Source organism: Cavia porcellus, unplaced genomic scaffold, assembly GCF_034190915.1.
Source record: "Cavia porcellus strain 051 isolate PalLab524CR breed Dunkin Hartley unplaced genomic scaffold, mCavPor4.1 scaffold_7, whole genome shotgun sequence".
Taxonomy (NCBI): Eukaryota; Metazoa; Chordata; class Mammalia; order Rodentia; family Caviidae; genus Cavia; species Cavia porcellus.
Window position 1 is genome coordinate 94,094,575 of NW_026947490.1, and position 17,722 is coordinate 94,112,296.

Consider the following 17,722-nt stretch of genomic DNA (forward strand, 5'->3'; position numbering starts at 1 on the left):
GGAATATGATGGGAAAAAGCTAAGTATGCAAGGACTTCCTTGATTGCTAAGCTAACCGTATCTATCATCAACTAGAATCACACAGGGTATCAGGCACATATTGGTACTCAAAGAGCCACTGTTCACTTTAAAATATGAAAACAAGAAAGAGCAAAGAACAGTGTGGAGTCCTCAAAAGCTGGTGAGGCTACAATTAGGCAGGTTGGCCAGGAAGAGGCTATAAACGACCTAACCCCGAGGTGATGAGAACTCAAACTAGGAAATCAAAAGGAGCTCAAGAAGGTAAAAGGTCTGAGGGGGGAAAATTCAGAGCAACTTGATCCTTATCAGACATCTGGGGACAGGCTGCAGGCTGAGCAAGGATAAAGGCAGCAGACAGATTGGAAATGACTTCAAAGTTTGAGTGGGAATGACCGTGAGACAAGGACTCCAGGGCAGAAACACGGAACTGGGAAGGGGAACTGGTTTTGTGGGGGAGAGGATGAGCTCAGTGAGAGATTGTTGAATTTGAGACACTGGGAAGGCTTTCAAGTGAAAACGACCAGTGAGCAGTCAGAGATATGGGAATAAACCTTGAGCAAGGACAGCACATGAGCTGTAAATCTGTGAGTCATCAGTTCCCTGGCTTTGCAGCCATGAGAACAGGGACAGTCTCTTCATGTTGGGCACCCAGCAAGACAAGCAGGAAACCAAAGACTGAACCTGGGTAAGATGAGGCATGAGGAAGGAATCAAGAGCCATGTGTGGGACCTGGAAGAACTGGACCTTCGCAAAAAAAATGTTAAAAAGGGAAATATAATGTGAGAAATGTAAGAGGGCAAGACACTTCCGAGAAGGGGGGAAGAAAAGTGATGAGGGACACACAGTCACATGCACACACACATTCACACACGCACACAACTCACACACGCACACACGCAAACACACACACACTTTTTACAAGTTCACAGACCTCTTGCCATGCTGGGTAGACTGCATTCCCTAGAATTTGGGCTAAAAACTAAAATCAGACATTTTCCTTCCATGAGCAGTCTGAACCTCTAAGGATATCGGAGCTCTGGGGAGCACACCACCAAATGTCCAAGGCTACCCATCTTCACAAGAATGCTCTTCGCTGGGCATTTCACCTCCTTTTTAACTCCCATGTTTGCAGTCTATCTCCTGTGTAGAAGAGATTTCATGTTCATTGTGAATACTTATTCTTTGACTAGTCTGGCTTTATTAGGGGCATTTTTAAAAAATGACCAATTCCATCATTCTGGAGTGGTCCATTGTATGGTGGTTTCACCTCAGTCCTGGAGAAGACTGAGAAACCCAGAGAACAAACTGCTAAGCCCGTTCTGAGAAACAGCAAGAACACTCTGATGGAGATTTACGTGTTCAGCGTGACCACACATTGTCTCAAGCTGATCTTGCCTGTGGTGGCCCTCTCCTTACCTGGTGCCCCCAAAATGCCTTTGCATTTCCAGGATTAAGGATAATGTCACATATGAACCTAAATATACATTTATCGTATAAATATTTAACATCATATCAAATACGGTGCCCATAATGCTTCATGACACTAAGCCAAATTTAGATTTGAATATAGAAGATAAAGCTCAAAATAATAAAAACAGATGTTTTTTGATAAAAGGATATAACCATAATTTTGATTTTAGGAGTTAAAAGAAAGCTGTTTATTAAATTAAAACAAATACATAGAAAAATACAAATTATAACTTTTTTTTGTATCGGGAATCAAACTCATGACCTCTTGCATGCCGCGTGGGCACAGTGCCGCTGAGCTATTACCCTGGCCCAAATCATAACTTTAGAGTTGTGAATTTTCACAAAGTGAGCTCTAGCACCCCGTTGCTATCCAGCCAACACCTAGATAAGGAAAAAAAAAAATATGTGGTCCTTTTAGAAACCACTCTCATGGGCCTTTTCAGTACTACCTCTGACCAAGAGAACCATGATTTCTAAAACCATGTGCTACTTTGCTGGTTTTTAAGATTTATAGAAATAAAATTTTAATGTATGTGTTCTTTTATGCCTTTCTTATTTTGCACAACATTCTGTTTGGGAGATTCAGATGTATCTATGTTGTTTGTTGGTTTTTTACTTCTGATAGATTTGTACCTTTTAAAATCTCTGCAGACACCACAATAGAAAGAACAATAGTACAATCATTCTTAGGGCTCAGTGAATATTGAGACTTCCCATTTTAAGAATTTACAGTTATGAAAATGATCTTCTCATACATCTGACTTTGCATTTACATCGAAGGAAGTTTTACCAAATCTTTAGTGTAAAAATCACACATTTCTTAAAAGAGAAACTAAATATTAGAGTCCCTCAGTTTCATTTTTGGATACTTTTTAAAAATAAATGAAAGATAACAGCAAGGAAAGAGGGCAGGAGGGAGAAATGGGGAAAGCAGACAAATAGTCCCAGTTGATTCTCACTAGCCAAGGGGATCTCATAAACGTGACTGCTTTCAACAACAAAAAGAAGTAGGTACGTTTTGAAGAAAACCTCTACTTGCCTTGTACGTGTATTAATTTGGGCAACAAGCATACATGTGACACACACAAGTATCATTTCAAATATGGTACCCTAATGCTTCTTGACACTAAGCCAAGTAAAGTGTAGGTATAGATGAAGTATCAAATCTACAAAAGAATCCTCCCTGAGATCGCGTATCTCTCCAATATGTTGAACATCACTGGGTTTCAATGATGATTTCTGGGAATACCCCAGAAATGCCTTGTAATTTTCTGCCATCTCTTGAATTAACCATGTACGACTCCTCAAAAAGTCCCAAAAAATTTCAGGAGAAAAGTTAATGAAAAGAAACAAGCTACCTGTCACCTAGTCCTTTGCATAGCCCTGCATTCAATGACATTCCTGAGAAGCCAAAAGTCTATCTCTAAGAGGACTGTCAAGTGACTGCTCTGTCTTAAGCTCCAGAGACACAGAGAAAGCCCAGATTATTTAGCAAATGTGGTCTTCAACCTGCGTAGGCTAAGCTGCTTTTAGCCTTATCATAATATTATAGCTGCCTTGTCAGAGTCAGGGTGACCCTGTAAGTTTCCCTTACAAGGCTGTGGAATTCAGAAGGGTACAGTCCCACTCTTGCCCATCTTGTGCATTGCCCGTAGTTACAAGCAATTTGTAGGCGCAAAATAATGCCCAAGAAAACCTACTGAAAAATGATCCCCAGGACAACTTATTTAAACTGAGAGTGATGAGGTATCTAAAGTGATGGGGTGTTTAAAGAAAGTAGATGCAAAGTAAAACCCTGGGTTACGTTTCTATCACTTCAGATACTTCTGCCTTCTTAACACGTGGACACTTCCCTCTCCCACGTTCTTTTTCTTACAAAATATTCATAAGCACTGCAAAGATCACTCTCCTTTCCCTGATTAATCACACCCTGGCTAGGTGTTTTCATTAAGAATGAAAACAAAGCTGGAAATGGTGTGGTGAGAGAAGTTAGAACTCACAAATGAGCAGAGCGCTCTGCCCCGCTCACTGCTCCCCCGAGGGACAGCCTTGCCTTTTGAGCCTCACTGTTCCCATGTAGTAGGTGATCTTTCCATTTCCTTCAATGGGATTACAAAGGTACATGTCTGTAATTTCTCGGAAAGGAGGAACTTCCATTGCTCTTCCCTAAGTTACCACCAGGATACTGTCAAAGCCAGAAGAAGGTCTGATTTTCTGTTTGCTCAGAGCACGAGTAAGCTAGCTCCAATACCAGCTTATTAAATAAAAGCACAGTGGGAGAACTTCCTGTCTGTTTTGGCAATAGGACAACTTGGAAATAAGAACCCAACAACTGGAGTTTCAGTACTCCACTCTCACTGTCCCTTTCTAACCCAGCCCTGCTTTGATCACTGCAAAACAGAAAAAGAGATCTTCAAACTCAAGCCAGATAGAAACCTAACACAGCAGAAACTGAGCAGGCAGAATGTTAAAAGAGCTCAGCAATTCTTCCCCTTTGTGGAGCTGAAAAACCATAATTTCCTAAGTTGCTTTTTGCCAGACTGCTATATACAAGAGCAGCTGAGGTCTTATATTTCTCTCAGACGTACCGTGGTGAGATCTTCAGTGTTCTGGGTAGATTTTCTCCTTGGAATTGGCTGGTCTATATTAAAATCTATAGCATCCCCTTCTGTGAATCTGACTGCTCCCTCCCCAAAAGCCAAAATGTAAGTTGTCACTCTAGGCTAGAAAGTAACACTAAATGAAGTGGTTTTTTTTGTTTGTTTTTTGTTTTTCCAGTGCAAAGTAAAGCCCTGGAGGTAGAGACGGATAGAATGTCAACTAGACAAAAAGTCAGTGAAGTTGGTTACCCTCCAAAAGGTATGCCTGGAAGTTTTAACAAGAAACCGCAAGGGGATTCCAATGTACTTCCTCTTTGAGACAATAAAGGAAAAAACTAATTCTGGCCTTTAAGATCGGGTCTGAGGGTCTGATCAGAATGCCTTTCTCTCTGTTTCTCTTTGTCTCTCTCCTCCAGGCTGAATGTGGCCAAGCTCCAGATATTCAGACTGTTGGAGTTCTCTGCAAAATCTGCCCACTGCACTTCAGTAAAGGTTGTCACTGCTGCCCTCTGCATCCCCTCCCTCATACTGTTTGGATTTTTGTTGTTGTGTTTTATTGTTTAAAGTTCAGGCTCAGCTGAAGTTCCATTCAGAGAGTGGGAGTAAATGTCTGGCCACAGAGCAGAATGAGGTAGGGAGGGTGACTTTCTCTGTAGTTGTGTGTCCTAGATTTTCTGAAATGATTACATTCTGAGGACTCAGAGGCAGCTCACACTTTCAAGTCTGAATGCTGACTCATGTCCTCCCCTCCAAGGCAACAGAAAGGAAGGGTGGAGTTGGAAGAGCTGCTGTGAGGGAGCAGCTAGGAACTGGCAGCGGGTTGGCAGGGAGCAGAAGGGAACAAGGACACCAGAAAAAGTCCTTTACTGAATCCAAGTCTTCCACCTTTCTTCAAGACTCAGGAACCTTGAGAGAGGAGTCCACAAAAATCACCCGTACAGAGCTTTCCCATTCAGGCTCACTGCTTTCCTTGTGTTCCTTTGAGACCTTTGGGACCCACAATATAAAAGGAAAGGGAAAATATCCCTTGAAGGCTACTTCAAGGTCTTATTTGCAAGGAGGGGTGAAATGAGTCAAATAAACTGAAGGGAAAAATCCCCATAACTTAGGGTGGTCCAAAAGGGGATCTTTGCTGAGACAATGTCATTTTCTCCAGTGACTTAAATAATTCATAAAGCTAGCTATCTTCAAGGACTCTAAGCAGTTTAATCTTTTAAGTGGTGAGCAGTTTAACAATGTCATGTATCTGATGATTGACAGGCAACTCACGTACTCTTTTCTGAGGTCGTGCTCAGGTTCTTCTATGAAGAATACCATTTATGGTGGACCCAGTAGGTAACCTATATCTGTTGACCCAGGATGAGTTTAGAGCCAGCATTTCATGGAACAGTATGTTTCTGGGGTAATCAGATGTGTCTCTCATATAATTTATGGTTAATAACTTTTTGTTGGTTTTAGTGAACAAAGTAACTGCTTTGTGACCACGAATTCCTTTGTTCAATAAGTATTCTATGACTGACATTTATCAGGTATCTTGATAGAAACTGGAGCTTGTGACTGTTTGGAGGTCTGAGAATAAACATTGCCGTTCATACACATCCACATGCAACTACATTTAAATTATACATTGTGGTGGGGGTTGTTGAGATACAAACCAGATGCAGGGATAGAAATGAATGATAAGGTGAAATCACTGTGCAAAGGAAGAACTGCTCCATTCTGCTGACTGGGGTAGAGTCCTAAGGTGGAACCCTTATCATTGACAACCCCTGGGCACAGCCCAGTGGCAAATGTCCCACACAGAGAACATTTAAATGTGTGGCCCTTAACTTTACCTCCCCTCACTCCTGACACTCAAGATACTTGCAGGGCAGACATCTGGATGGAACACTAGTTGCAACAACTGTCAGTTGCTACTACTCAACGATTATGAAATGCCTACTCCACCTACCTCCACCTATCCCAGGACTCCCTTGCAATTCAGCAATGAAATGGAGTCTTGTTGGAGGTTTCTAGACCCTGTTCAGGAACTCTCACTGGCTTCTACTTTAATTCATTAATGCTAGAGTCCTGGCCATTAAATACTCCAGGAATGTTAGAATGGGGGATAAGTAGGATATATGTGAAGAGAATAAATACGTGCTCAAGGAAACAGCCAGCTACCTTGAGAAACACAGCTATGGTTGTGTTGTACTGTCCCCTTTATTGATCTCAAACTGTCAAAAAGTATTTATCATGCCTATCTGTCTCCAAGGTCTAGGAAAAATTTAAACAGATATAATTCATGCTTTTTCATGTTATATAACTAAAATGTATAGTAAGATAGTAAGATAGTCTATGTGGGAAAAATGGCATTGGATATAAGGAGGTAAGACATTTATAGTATTTCATCAAGTTTGTTTTGGGCAAGAACAGTAATAAAGTTGACTGTTTCCTCCTGGGAACACTACGTGGCACACTGCTACTATATGTGCTAAATCAAGCAAACAGTGAAATTCTCTTTAATTGTAGGAAAGAAGAGGAGCAGTAATAAAAAGGATCTACTTGGTTATCCTTTCTCTGTAAAAATATAAAACACTTAGTTCCATATTTAATACTAAAGTATGACTACTAAAATAGTAGAAACTGTATCTTTAAATTCAGAGTCTCAAAATACACTTCAAAGTATATTTCTGAAGATCTACAAAAACAATCACCAGTGAGTCATCTTGTTCTCTGTGTACTATCATGACTGAATTGAAGTCTGGTTTTCCTTCTTTTGATTTAAGAAGGTCTTTTCAATCTCTGCAGTTTTTTCCTGCTTTCACTCCTGGTGAAGGACTTCTCAATTCCTTAGCTCATCGAGAGCTCCTCAGACCAACCTGTGCTATATCTGCTTTGCTGCCTCTCTTGTGTGTCCCTGAAGGAAAGTCTCTTTCCTTCCATGTGGCTTAGCTGAATCCCATTCCTGCACAGCTCCTCAGCAGCAAGAGGAAAAACAAACTTCATGCTAGTGATCATGATGGGAGGTATTCCCAGTGGCATCTTTCGGTTTCCTATTTTTTCAAAAAAAATGTAACATATATAATTGTCTGTATTAATGAGATTTAGTGTGACATTAACATATGTGCATATTGAGTGCTTTGATCACATCGAACAACGCTTTTCCCATCTTCTACCTCCCTGCTCTCCCTTCCCCCCAGCACCTTTCCAAGTCCCTACTAATTGCTCTTCTACATTCAATAGACTTTGCTTTCAAATAAGAACATAAAATGCATGCCTTTCTGTGTCAAGTTTATGTTACTTTATATGATGTCCACTAATTCCAACTGTTTTGCTGCAAATAATAGAATTTAATTTTTCTTTAGAGCTGAATAATACCTTATTGTGTATAAGCTGTATTTTCTTTCTCCGTTCATATATTGATAGGCACCATGGTTGATTCAGCCATTATTAATAGTACTAAAATAGGGATGCTTGCTTCCCTTCAGTAACCAGCACAGGCAGGGAGAAACAGCTGGATATGCACCATGTGCTCACAGGCCACCACTAGAGATACTTTCTTCCACGGGCAGCCAGTGAGGGACAGAATCAGACAAACATGCTCCTGGGCACCTGATGCCACGGGGGCAGTCTTGGTGTGGCCACACAGGCTGAGAGCAGAAGCAGCCCTGTCATGCACCCCTGGCCGTCAGGGAAGCCTCAGTGTAGCCACATAGGTCTGGAAAAGCCCATTGCCACCCCAAGAACCTGGGTTCAGAGAAACCCAGGTGCCTGGCTCATTCCCCTTCACTGTGGAAGGGCAGCCAATGTGGGAAGTGCCCAGGACCTCAAATCTGGCTTGTTGGAAGAAACCCAGGAAAATGACAAGACAAAGGAGCAAAAGACAATCTCAGACCTCCAGCCCATACAGAACAAATCTGGGAGATATAGACATAGAAGAAAATGAAAGTCAAATACCTGAAGTCTATGAAAGGATAGAAACTGAAGAAACAACTTCATGAGACTGTATAAATAATTAGATCAGAAGTAATATCACAGATAAAAGAAGGAATCACAAACATAATGGAAAAAATTGGTAAGTAAATCTAAAGAAGATTTTTTAAAAAGAGGATCATAGGAAAATGACAGGAATCTTTAATGAACAACATAGATAAAAATTACAATGCATGAAACAGATACAAAGAGATATCCAGGAAAGTAAAAACTCCACTGAAAGCTAGCAAAATCACTTGAAAGAAACTGAAGATAGATTTTTCAAAGGCAGGATTGTAGCTAGTGATCATGAAAAATAAAGATCTCTTAAAAATAATGAGGAACCAGGAAATAACAATTCAATGACTGCAAGACAATGCAAAGAAAAATAATTTAAGAGAAATAGGTGTCAGCAAAAAAGCAAGGGTCAACACAAATGACATAAAAAGATGATTTATGGAATTAATAGCAGAAAACTTTCCAAGCATGGGAAAAGGACCTGACATACACATAAGTGAGACATATACAACTACAACTTGCCATAACCAAAAGAAATCTACACCCAGACATATAATAATCAGGATCCCAGAAATTCAGCACAAGAACACAATATTAAAGGCTGTTAGAGAAAAGAAACAGATCACCTATAAAGGAAAACCCATCAGAATCACGACAGACTTCTCAACACAAACCATCAAGTCAAGAAGAGTTTGAAGTGTTTTAAGTCCTGAAAGAAAATTACTTACAACCCAGATTGGTGTACCCTGAAAAACTATCTTTCAAAACTGATGATGAAATAAGATACTTTCATGATAAAGAACAGCTAAAGGAATTCATGACCACCGAACTAAGCACACAAGGCTGAAGGATATTCTAGAGAGTGGTAAAGATGACCACAGTTCCAGAAACAGCAGCAGAGGGGGATCACCAAACAGGGCAGACAACTGAATGAAGAGAGGAAGTGGGAGGCCAACAGCAAGAGAAAAGCATGGCAGAAACAAGTCAGTGCGTGCCAGTTGTAATCACCAATGTAGATGGCCTCAATTCACTCATAAAAAGAAACACAGGCAGAGTGGATCAAAAAACAAGATCCATTGATATGCTATATACAACAAATACATTTAACTCAAAAGGAAATCCATAGGCTGAAAGTTAAAGGAGAGAATATGTGGGGGTAATTTGCCCATCAACCACAGAATGGATAAGAAAGATACAGTATTTTCACACAATGGAAAGCTACTCAGCTATAAAGAAAGATAATCTTGAGGCTCTTGTAGGTAGATGGATGTTACTTGAGATCATAGTGATGGGTGGGACATATAGTTCAGACTTATATGGGTGAACATTATGTTATCTCCTAGCATAAAAATCTGAAGGAGTTAGTGGGATCCAAAATGTACAACAGATACTATAAAAGTGATAGAGGCAGAAATGTCTAAAAAAGGAAGATGGCAACCATTGTTAATTTCCTATTACCTTGCTTTGAATTTCTGTATTGTTTTCATAGTTTGTTACATTTGGTCTTATTCTGTCTTGTCCTGTTTCATTTTACTGTGTCTGACGTATGAGCAGCTATTTTAAAGATAAAGGGATATATTATGGTATCCATTGTTAATTTCCTACTATCTGGTTTTGACGTCCTGTATCAATAGGATTGTTCTGTTCTGATTAGCTTTATTCTTATCAGGAAAATAAAAATGAACCTCACATTATCCACAACCCATCTCTCTAGCTTTATGGAAGCTAGAGAGTTAATATGAGTTCTTTTTGTGGTTCTGAGAGTATATTCACTTAGGGGAGCAGGATCAAACCACCCAGTAAAACCTGCATATTCAGAAAATAGCTGTGGGTAGCAGTCTGCCACTCTGCAACATCTGTGGGCTTCCTGAGCCCCATCTAATGCTACTTGTCCTCTGCCTGAGCTTCTAATCCCTACTGAGATTGTGTCCGACTCAGTTACTTCAGTTGATTTTAGTTCAACTCATATAATTGGGTAGGAGGATGCTTGTGAAAGCACTTTCTAACAGGGAAGGGTCTTAGAAATATAAGTTATTAGCAGGGACCTGTTCTCTTTGCTGAGGTACAGGTGGAAGCAGTAAGAGCAGAAAATGATGAAGAATTTTGGCCCTGACGTTGCAGCAGCCGGTGTTTAACGGAGGAAATGGAACATAGGCTTTTAAAATGTGATGGCTTGCAGCAAGAATTATAGCATCGGGTCGTAAGTGTGGCTCCTCCCAAACTACTGTAGAGGAGTGAGAATTTAAAAGGACCCAGAGACATTTGCAAGACATCCACTAGTAGAATTGGTACAAAAGCTGAAGAAATCACAGAATACAAGTGATTTCTTCCCAAACAGAATGGAATCCCATCAGATCAATGATAATCCTAAGAGAGAAAAGATGAATGAGGACGTTCATCATTTAACTATATCCTTAATCCTTCTCAATGGTGAGTATAAGAATTAGATGTCCAAACTGCATTTGTTTTGAGAGATGTCAATGAGGTCCTTGAATAAATATGACAAAATTTCATTCATGCACAAGAAGTCGACAAGTCTTCTTCAGTCTAGCTGAAGATTTGAAGAATCTAAGGGTTTCTTCCAGTCACAGGGAATAACCTAAGAGCGGGGGTGGGACGTGGCATTGTTCTTCAACCAAAGGCACAAACATCCTTAGAATGAAAGGTGCATTTAGAAGGAATGTGGTCCCCATACATCAACTGTGATTAGCTTTTGAGCAACATTCATGAGCAGGAAGGCTTCCATTCAGAAACAGACAATTCACCTGATTATCTGTGGGTCTTAAGTCATCCCCTGACAATGGAAACAATGTCAGTCGACCTGTGAAGGTGTGCAGTGAAGCATTGGAAGCATTACAGAAGGTGCTGTTTACCCTCAATGGATTTTTGTGTTTTTCTTTTTTGGACAGAGGTAGATAACACGACGTCTTTTGCTAGAACATACATCTGGAAGATTTTTGTTTTTCTGTTTGGAGCTTTTACCAGTTCTGTACTCAGAGACCAACACAAAACCCCTATTTACTTTCCATCCTGGAAAATGCCGTCAGCATTTTGTCGAGCACTTCCCCCAAATCCTCCCATCCTCCACTCCCAGAAAACTTCTCAGTTTGGCTATGGAATGATGTTTACCTCTTACACTTAGCATCAGGTACAGATCTGGCAAACACACAAAGCCACACTCTTCTAAGAAGGCACTGGGCTCCGTTGGAAGCATTTCAATGATTTTTCTCCCTTGACTTTTGCATTTGGAAAATTGCAGAGTACCAAATCTCATGCCTGTCTGAGACAATTTTGTGAGCTATGATTTTCCTAAGGCAGAAATCTATATTCAAATATCAGAGCAAGAAGAAATTTTATCACAGGCATTAAAGAAAAAAGAGGAAGGGGATGTGAAAAGCTGAGAATTGCTGCAAAGTTTTAGCCTTCCAAAAGGAAAAGATAGAACTCGATAAATCAGACACTTACACTGCAGAGAATATTCTGATTTTGCCTGGTGTTTTTTCCACTTTGACATTCATCCAAAATCCCTACTTCTTTGATGAAGTTCAAAAACTGAATATTTCTGGCATATACTCTCATTGATTGATTGAAAATGGAAACCAGAGCGGGGAACCACTCTCTAATTTGTACTCAAAGCAGAACTAACCATCAAAACATACAAAAGAGCCTCTGAGCGAAATAAATCTCCAGAAGATATAAAAGAGAAAGGAAGCTTTAAACTCCTCTTCTAGAGGTATGCTGCTTTTAAACAGCTAGTCACTACTGACCTTACTGCAAGAAGTTACCACCAACTAAAGAGACCAACCACAGAACCAGACAGTGCGGGCGGCATTTTTGTGTTCAGTACCTTGTTGGGAGGGAATGTTCGTCCTTATTCTCAGGTGAAAGAAGGAAGGGAAAAACAAAAAAACCCAAAACTTCTGGCATCCACCTACCGAGAAATTTTCTATGTTTCATGGAAATGGTAACTTAGAGGAAGGGAACTTCCATCCCGAGGCTTCTCTGAAAGGGAAATGCCCAGAAGTACATTCAAAAAGGAAGCAACTGGCAAATGGACCCGTGCAGAAATGCCAGTCGGCTCGGAGCAGGAGGCGTGCGGCCCACACCGGACCTCCTCACGGAAGTCAGGCGGGCTGCTCAGCACAGCCTGCACAGCCGCCGTGCACAGCACAGCCGTCCGGCCGCCCCAAGCGAAGGCCCAGGGTGACCAAAGGCCGCTTGCTGTGCTCATCCCAGCACAAGCGGCCCAAACGCCCTGCCTCGTCTCTCAACTCCACCCTAGTTACACTTACAATCCTCTTTGAGCCCTGGACGAGGAATCACGTCAGAGCCGCCTTCGGAGACCCAGCTTAGTGCCAGGTCAGATCTGTCCACTGCAGATAGATCTTCAGCGTTCACTTTCTAGTCTCATGAAACCGTGCCAGATAGACGGCCAGCCTCGGAGAAGCGCTAGCAAGGCTGCCCCACATGTAGTATCACCCTTTTTTACCCAAAGAGAATTCATAAAAGAATCTTCACACATTCTTGTGGATGACACTGGAGTCCTTGTTCATTCCACCACACTCACCACAGGATACGGTAAGTGAGTGCACTGCTCTCTGCCAAGTTAGTGGTGTGTTTTCTTTAGGTTCCAGGTGGCCATATACCTACAGTTTAAGGTAAGCTGAAGAGGCTGGAAATAAGATCACAAAACATATCTCTCCCCCAGTCTCAGGAATGCTCCTGTATTAGTGACAATGGTTACTTAAGTGTTCGCATGGAGATGGAGACAGGCAATTCTTGTCGTTGTAGCTCATAATGATTTGAAAAGGGGATTGTTCTAAAATGGAAGGCATGAAAGGACACAAAGAAAAACTAAGGCTTTGGTGAAAATGTTGAAGTCTCCAGTTCCAGGCCCAACTTTTCCCCTGATTAGCTATCACAGAACACAAAGATCTCATCTGAAACACAAAGGGACGAACGGCAGATTTCCACAGCTCCTTTCACAACTAAACATTTATGGGGACTTTTCTTTACATAAATATTCAACTATCCACAACTGATGTTTCCCAGCGGCCTCGTCCTCCACAGGGTCTCCCCACGTGCCAGCCTGGGAGGAGGGCCAGCCTCTGGGCTGGGTACCACACCGCATCAGCTCGTACTTTTCATTGCCCGCACCTCCTCTTCTCTGTTGGCACAGACTATCCAAGGTAAACACGAGTTAATTTAGCCAAAAATCCCCTGGCAACTGTATGTCCTTGGGTATAGGTGGCATGGCATATGTGACAATAGCAATGGGAACACCAAAGAACCTTTGACACTGTCCAGATGAATGGCCTCCAAAAGTCTCCAAGGCATACGGAAAAAGAACCATTAGAATGCAGGGGAAATTGGATCATTTGTTTTTATTGGTTTTATCATATTCCTTTCAAACTTTCGTTTTAAGGGTATGTTTTCTAGTGTGTATAATATATCAAATTCTTAAAGATTTTATTATTTACAAAGCAATCTACAGCTGTTGAAACATGCATGTGGAATTGTTTTGTTGTTATTGACAGGAATATATGACAGAAAAATCCAGCATTAATCATCCACAATCTAGGATGGTCTCTCCTCTACCTGTTTGGATAAACACATTTTAGGAGAACATAGCCACAACCATTAACTTACAGAGTATCTAGGTCTGTTTTCACACTATAAAGGCAGAGTTCAATACCTGTGTCAGAGATGCTATGACCCAAAAATCCTAAAACATTCACTATCTGGCCCTGTAGAGGAAAAAGTTCACTGACCCTTTATCTCGACTAACTCCATTTCTATGAGTGAAAGAATCTTAGGCCAGAGGTGTAAATTAGCAAAACAGAACAAGAGCCATGACTATTTCTCAAAGCATTCTTCAGCTAAAGCTTTATGTACAATACTATACTGTCATGTCATACCTGTCTTCCTTCAAGCCTTTTGAAATAGACTAGACTGATATCCCACATCACCCACAAAGGGCCGCACCCACCTGAGCTCCTTCTGCAGCTCCCCTTGTGCTTCCTTCTCTGCAGCTGGCATTCATCTGCTTCCCGGGACCCACGGTGGGTGGCCTGCCTCTGCCACAAGACATTGCTGTACTCTCCATCTGCTGTTCAGCCCAAACGGAAGATCACCTGAGTTCAAAACAAAAAATATCCTCTTATTTAGACACTTGAATTAATGCACTGCATTTCTTAAAATACCCAGAGATGCAATTAGTTACCAATAACATGTTAGCTATCGGATAGAGTAATGTTGGTAACTCAGAGCCCTCTGTGGAATCACACTCTGCCCATCTAATGTCCACTCCTTCAAACACATGACTTATAGTCACAAAGACAAGAGAGCCATGGCATGGGAGCTAGGTCTGGGACTGAGTTCCATGCTGGAATGACTTAAAGTAGTGGTCCTCTAAATGTGTTCCAACACCCGCAGCACCAAGAGCATCTGGGAACTTGTTAGAAATGTAAATTATCATTACTAAATCAGAAACTCTGGGGTGGGCCACAGAAATCTGTGTTTTGACAACTCAATCCTGATGCTTGCTAAAGCTTTAGAAGCACTGATTTAAGAAACAAAAGACTGTGAGCAAGAAGACAGGAGCTCCTCTGCCACCACGGCCCTTCTCTGAAGTGTCCACTCTGCCAACATTCACTACACTTTTAAGGATGCAAAACCCCAGGAAGAGACTATTTTTTTTTTGCTGTCCATGGATCAATAAATATAAGAGTGAGCTTCAGGCACTGAATGGAAAAATAAATTCTAATTTGCCCAGTGACCATAGCACCTGACATCAGTTATAGTCACCTTGTGCTACTGAGTCACTATTTTATTTAATGTATATCAAGATCTGAATAAATGCAAAATTCTACATAAAAACTGGAACCTCTGCATTCATCTCAGTGAACAGTTGACTAGTACTATGGTGTTTACAGTATGATGGAGATAAATTTTCAACTAATAAATCACAAACAAATATTTTTGAAAACCTGAATCAAGCGCTTTGAAGAAAAAGAATAAATTTCTGTGTGAAATGTATCTTGGGGAACCAAGATAGGGACTTGGTAAAGTATCCCTGGGGAGCTGACTTTTGAGATGATCTATCTGCAGAGCAAGGTTTTTTTTAAAAGATGGAAGAACAGATTGTCTATTCAAAGAAAAAGTATGTGAGCAAGCCCAGTAATAGTAGGAGAACTGATATGCAGAAGAACTGAGAGCAGACCAGTGGGCTGACCGCGGAGTACGGGAGAATGTGGTGTACAGGGTGGTAGGGGAAGCAAGATACACCCACAGGAAAGACATGGTGAGTTGTTAACAGTGAGATCACGCTGGCTGCTGTGCGAAGAACCAGAAGGAAGCTAGAATGGACTGACATTCTACCTGTGCAAGCCAGAAAGAGAGCAAGTTGAAGCGCAAAAGGTGGAAAACGAAGTGAGATTACAGAAAAGATGTAAGTAGTAGCAATACAGAATTGATGAAGTGGATGTGGCAGAGAGGAAATGGTCAAGACTGGGCCCGCAGTTTCCGATGCAGGAATTTCAGTGATTCCTCAAAGAGACAAAGCACACTGAAAGAGGAGCAAGTAGGGTCAAGTTGGTAGCGGTGTGAAAAGTCCCGAGTCTCCTTGAATAGGCATGGGCTTGGTCTGTTTTTATTACTATAACAAAATAGTTGATGCTCGGTGCTATCAAAAAGAGAGAGCCTTATTTGGCTCCTGATTCATATGATTGGAGGGTCCAAACTGCATGCAATCAGCATCCTAGCAAGGGTTCCCTGACTGTCCTAACATGGCAGAGAAATAAAAAAGGAACCAGCTACACACAGAGGGTGACACATGCACACAGGAAAGGAAGAGAATGGAAGGGGTGCCCGAGCTCACCACAACACTCACTCTTGCAGCAACTAACCTACTCCTACCAGACGGCCCATTCTTGAAAGACAGGGTTACTCCATCATAGAGTAGAATCTTTATGACCTAATTACCTCCACTTGGTCCCATCCCTTATATGCACACCTCAACAGTGCCATACTGGGGACTACGCTTCCTGTACAGAAACTGCTAAGAGACAAGTCTTATCCTTGCAAAACATAGCAGGCATGTTTTGGGTTCCTCTGATATTTCTAAGTGGAAATTTTAGGTAGCCAAGAGCAGAGTTGCTATGGAGAACAGAAGAATGGTCTGATGTCGTCTGAATGGTCTGGACATATAAAACTGACCTTCACAGGCATTATGATATCATTAAAGACATGGTAAAATTACTATTATGAAGAGGATATTTTTGGAAAATTAAAGCCTATGGGAAAATAACACAAAGAATGTTAGCTGCTTAAAGAACATTATAAATCAGTATAATTTGGGAGGGGAGTACTGGGAATTGAACTCAGAACCCTATACTTGCCAGGCAGGCACTCATTGCCACGGAGCTACATCCCCAGGCCAGGTCAGGATCATTTTTAGTGATTTTTGAGCATAAAGAGAACAGCTAACATGAAATGCTTCCTTTCTAGATAAATCTTCTCCACAAATATTTTTAAATAAGTGAATTATGTGTTAATTTGGTTTCCTGCTCACATTTCAGAACGATTACTTGCTAAACTCTAATCCCAGTAGTTGACTATCTCTCATTTTTTAGGTAGACAGTCTCCTAATCTATAAGCATGATAATTTTGCCTCTTTCGTTCCAATCTTTAGGATTTTTATTTATATTTTTTGACTTCATTGAGTAGACTTCTTAGTTCAATGTCGACTGTAATAGTGACAAAAGATAGTCTTCTCTTTCATAGGACTGATTCTAATTTTATACTTATATTCACCAATTTTCAAGTTTTCATATCTCGTATTTCTTTGCTTTCACTGTCAAATGTCTACTTTGTAAGAAAATATTGGCAATACAGGCGACTAGGTTTCTGGGATTTTTTCCATTCAGACATGGAAAATGAAGGCTAGAAAGGCAAGAGTATGCCCTGCATCCAGGGCATGAAGGGATCCTCTCACCACTCTTATAAAAAATGTAAAGCTCCCTTCCTAAGGTTTGGAGAGTCAGGGTGGGACTCCAGGAAACCTGTGTGCAGCATCATCTACATGTTAAGGATCCAGCGCCAGCGCTTGGCTTCAGGCACATGAGCTGAGCACCGATCTTTTTACCACCAGGTCCAGACGTTGACACATTTTTATATGTATCAAAATTTGTCATCTATTTGGAAAGAGATCTGACACTAGCGATGTTTTCTTAGCGCTCTGGGAAGCCAAGGCAGGAGGATCACAAGTTTGCGCCCAACCTGGGCCACATAGTGATATCCTGCCTAAAAAAAAAAAGCCTGGGGATGTAAGGTTCAATGCCCAGGAGAGAGGAAGGTGGGAGGAGAGGGAGAGGGAATAAGGAGGAAGGGGACGGGGAGAGGGAGGGAAGGGAGGGGGAGAAAAAAGAGGAGGAAGACAGGGAGCGGGGACCCAGAGAGAGGGAGGCAGGGGGAATGTCTCCTGCGACAGGAAGCCTGCGTTGGGAATGACGATCCTCTCAGGCCTGTTGCTCCAGATGACCTCCAGTTAACTTCTGGAGTAACCCTTGCCCACCTGCAGCATCCACACCAATATGTTGTCACTGAATGGTGTGAAACACTGGCAGCACCCCCTCACTGAGGCAGAAGCTGTTAATTGC

The 17,722-nt window shown here is 41.4% G+C and overlaps 1 long non-coding RNA gene across 3 annotated transcripts in view; it reads right to left on the reverse strand.

The window, feature by feature from the left end:
* Positions 1-17,722, reverse strand: part of LOC134477060 (uncharacterized) — a 262,057-nt gene that overhangs the window by 171,553 nt on the left and 72,782 nt on the right. For all 3 annotated transcript variants that reach the window (XR_010048970.1, XR_010048972.1, XR_010048971.1), the window contains exon 3: positions 14,053-14,197. This is a non-coding gene — a long non-coding RNA (uncharacterized LOC134477060). The remainder of the gene's footprint in view (positions 1-14,052; positions 14,198-17,722) is intronic.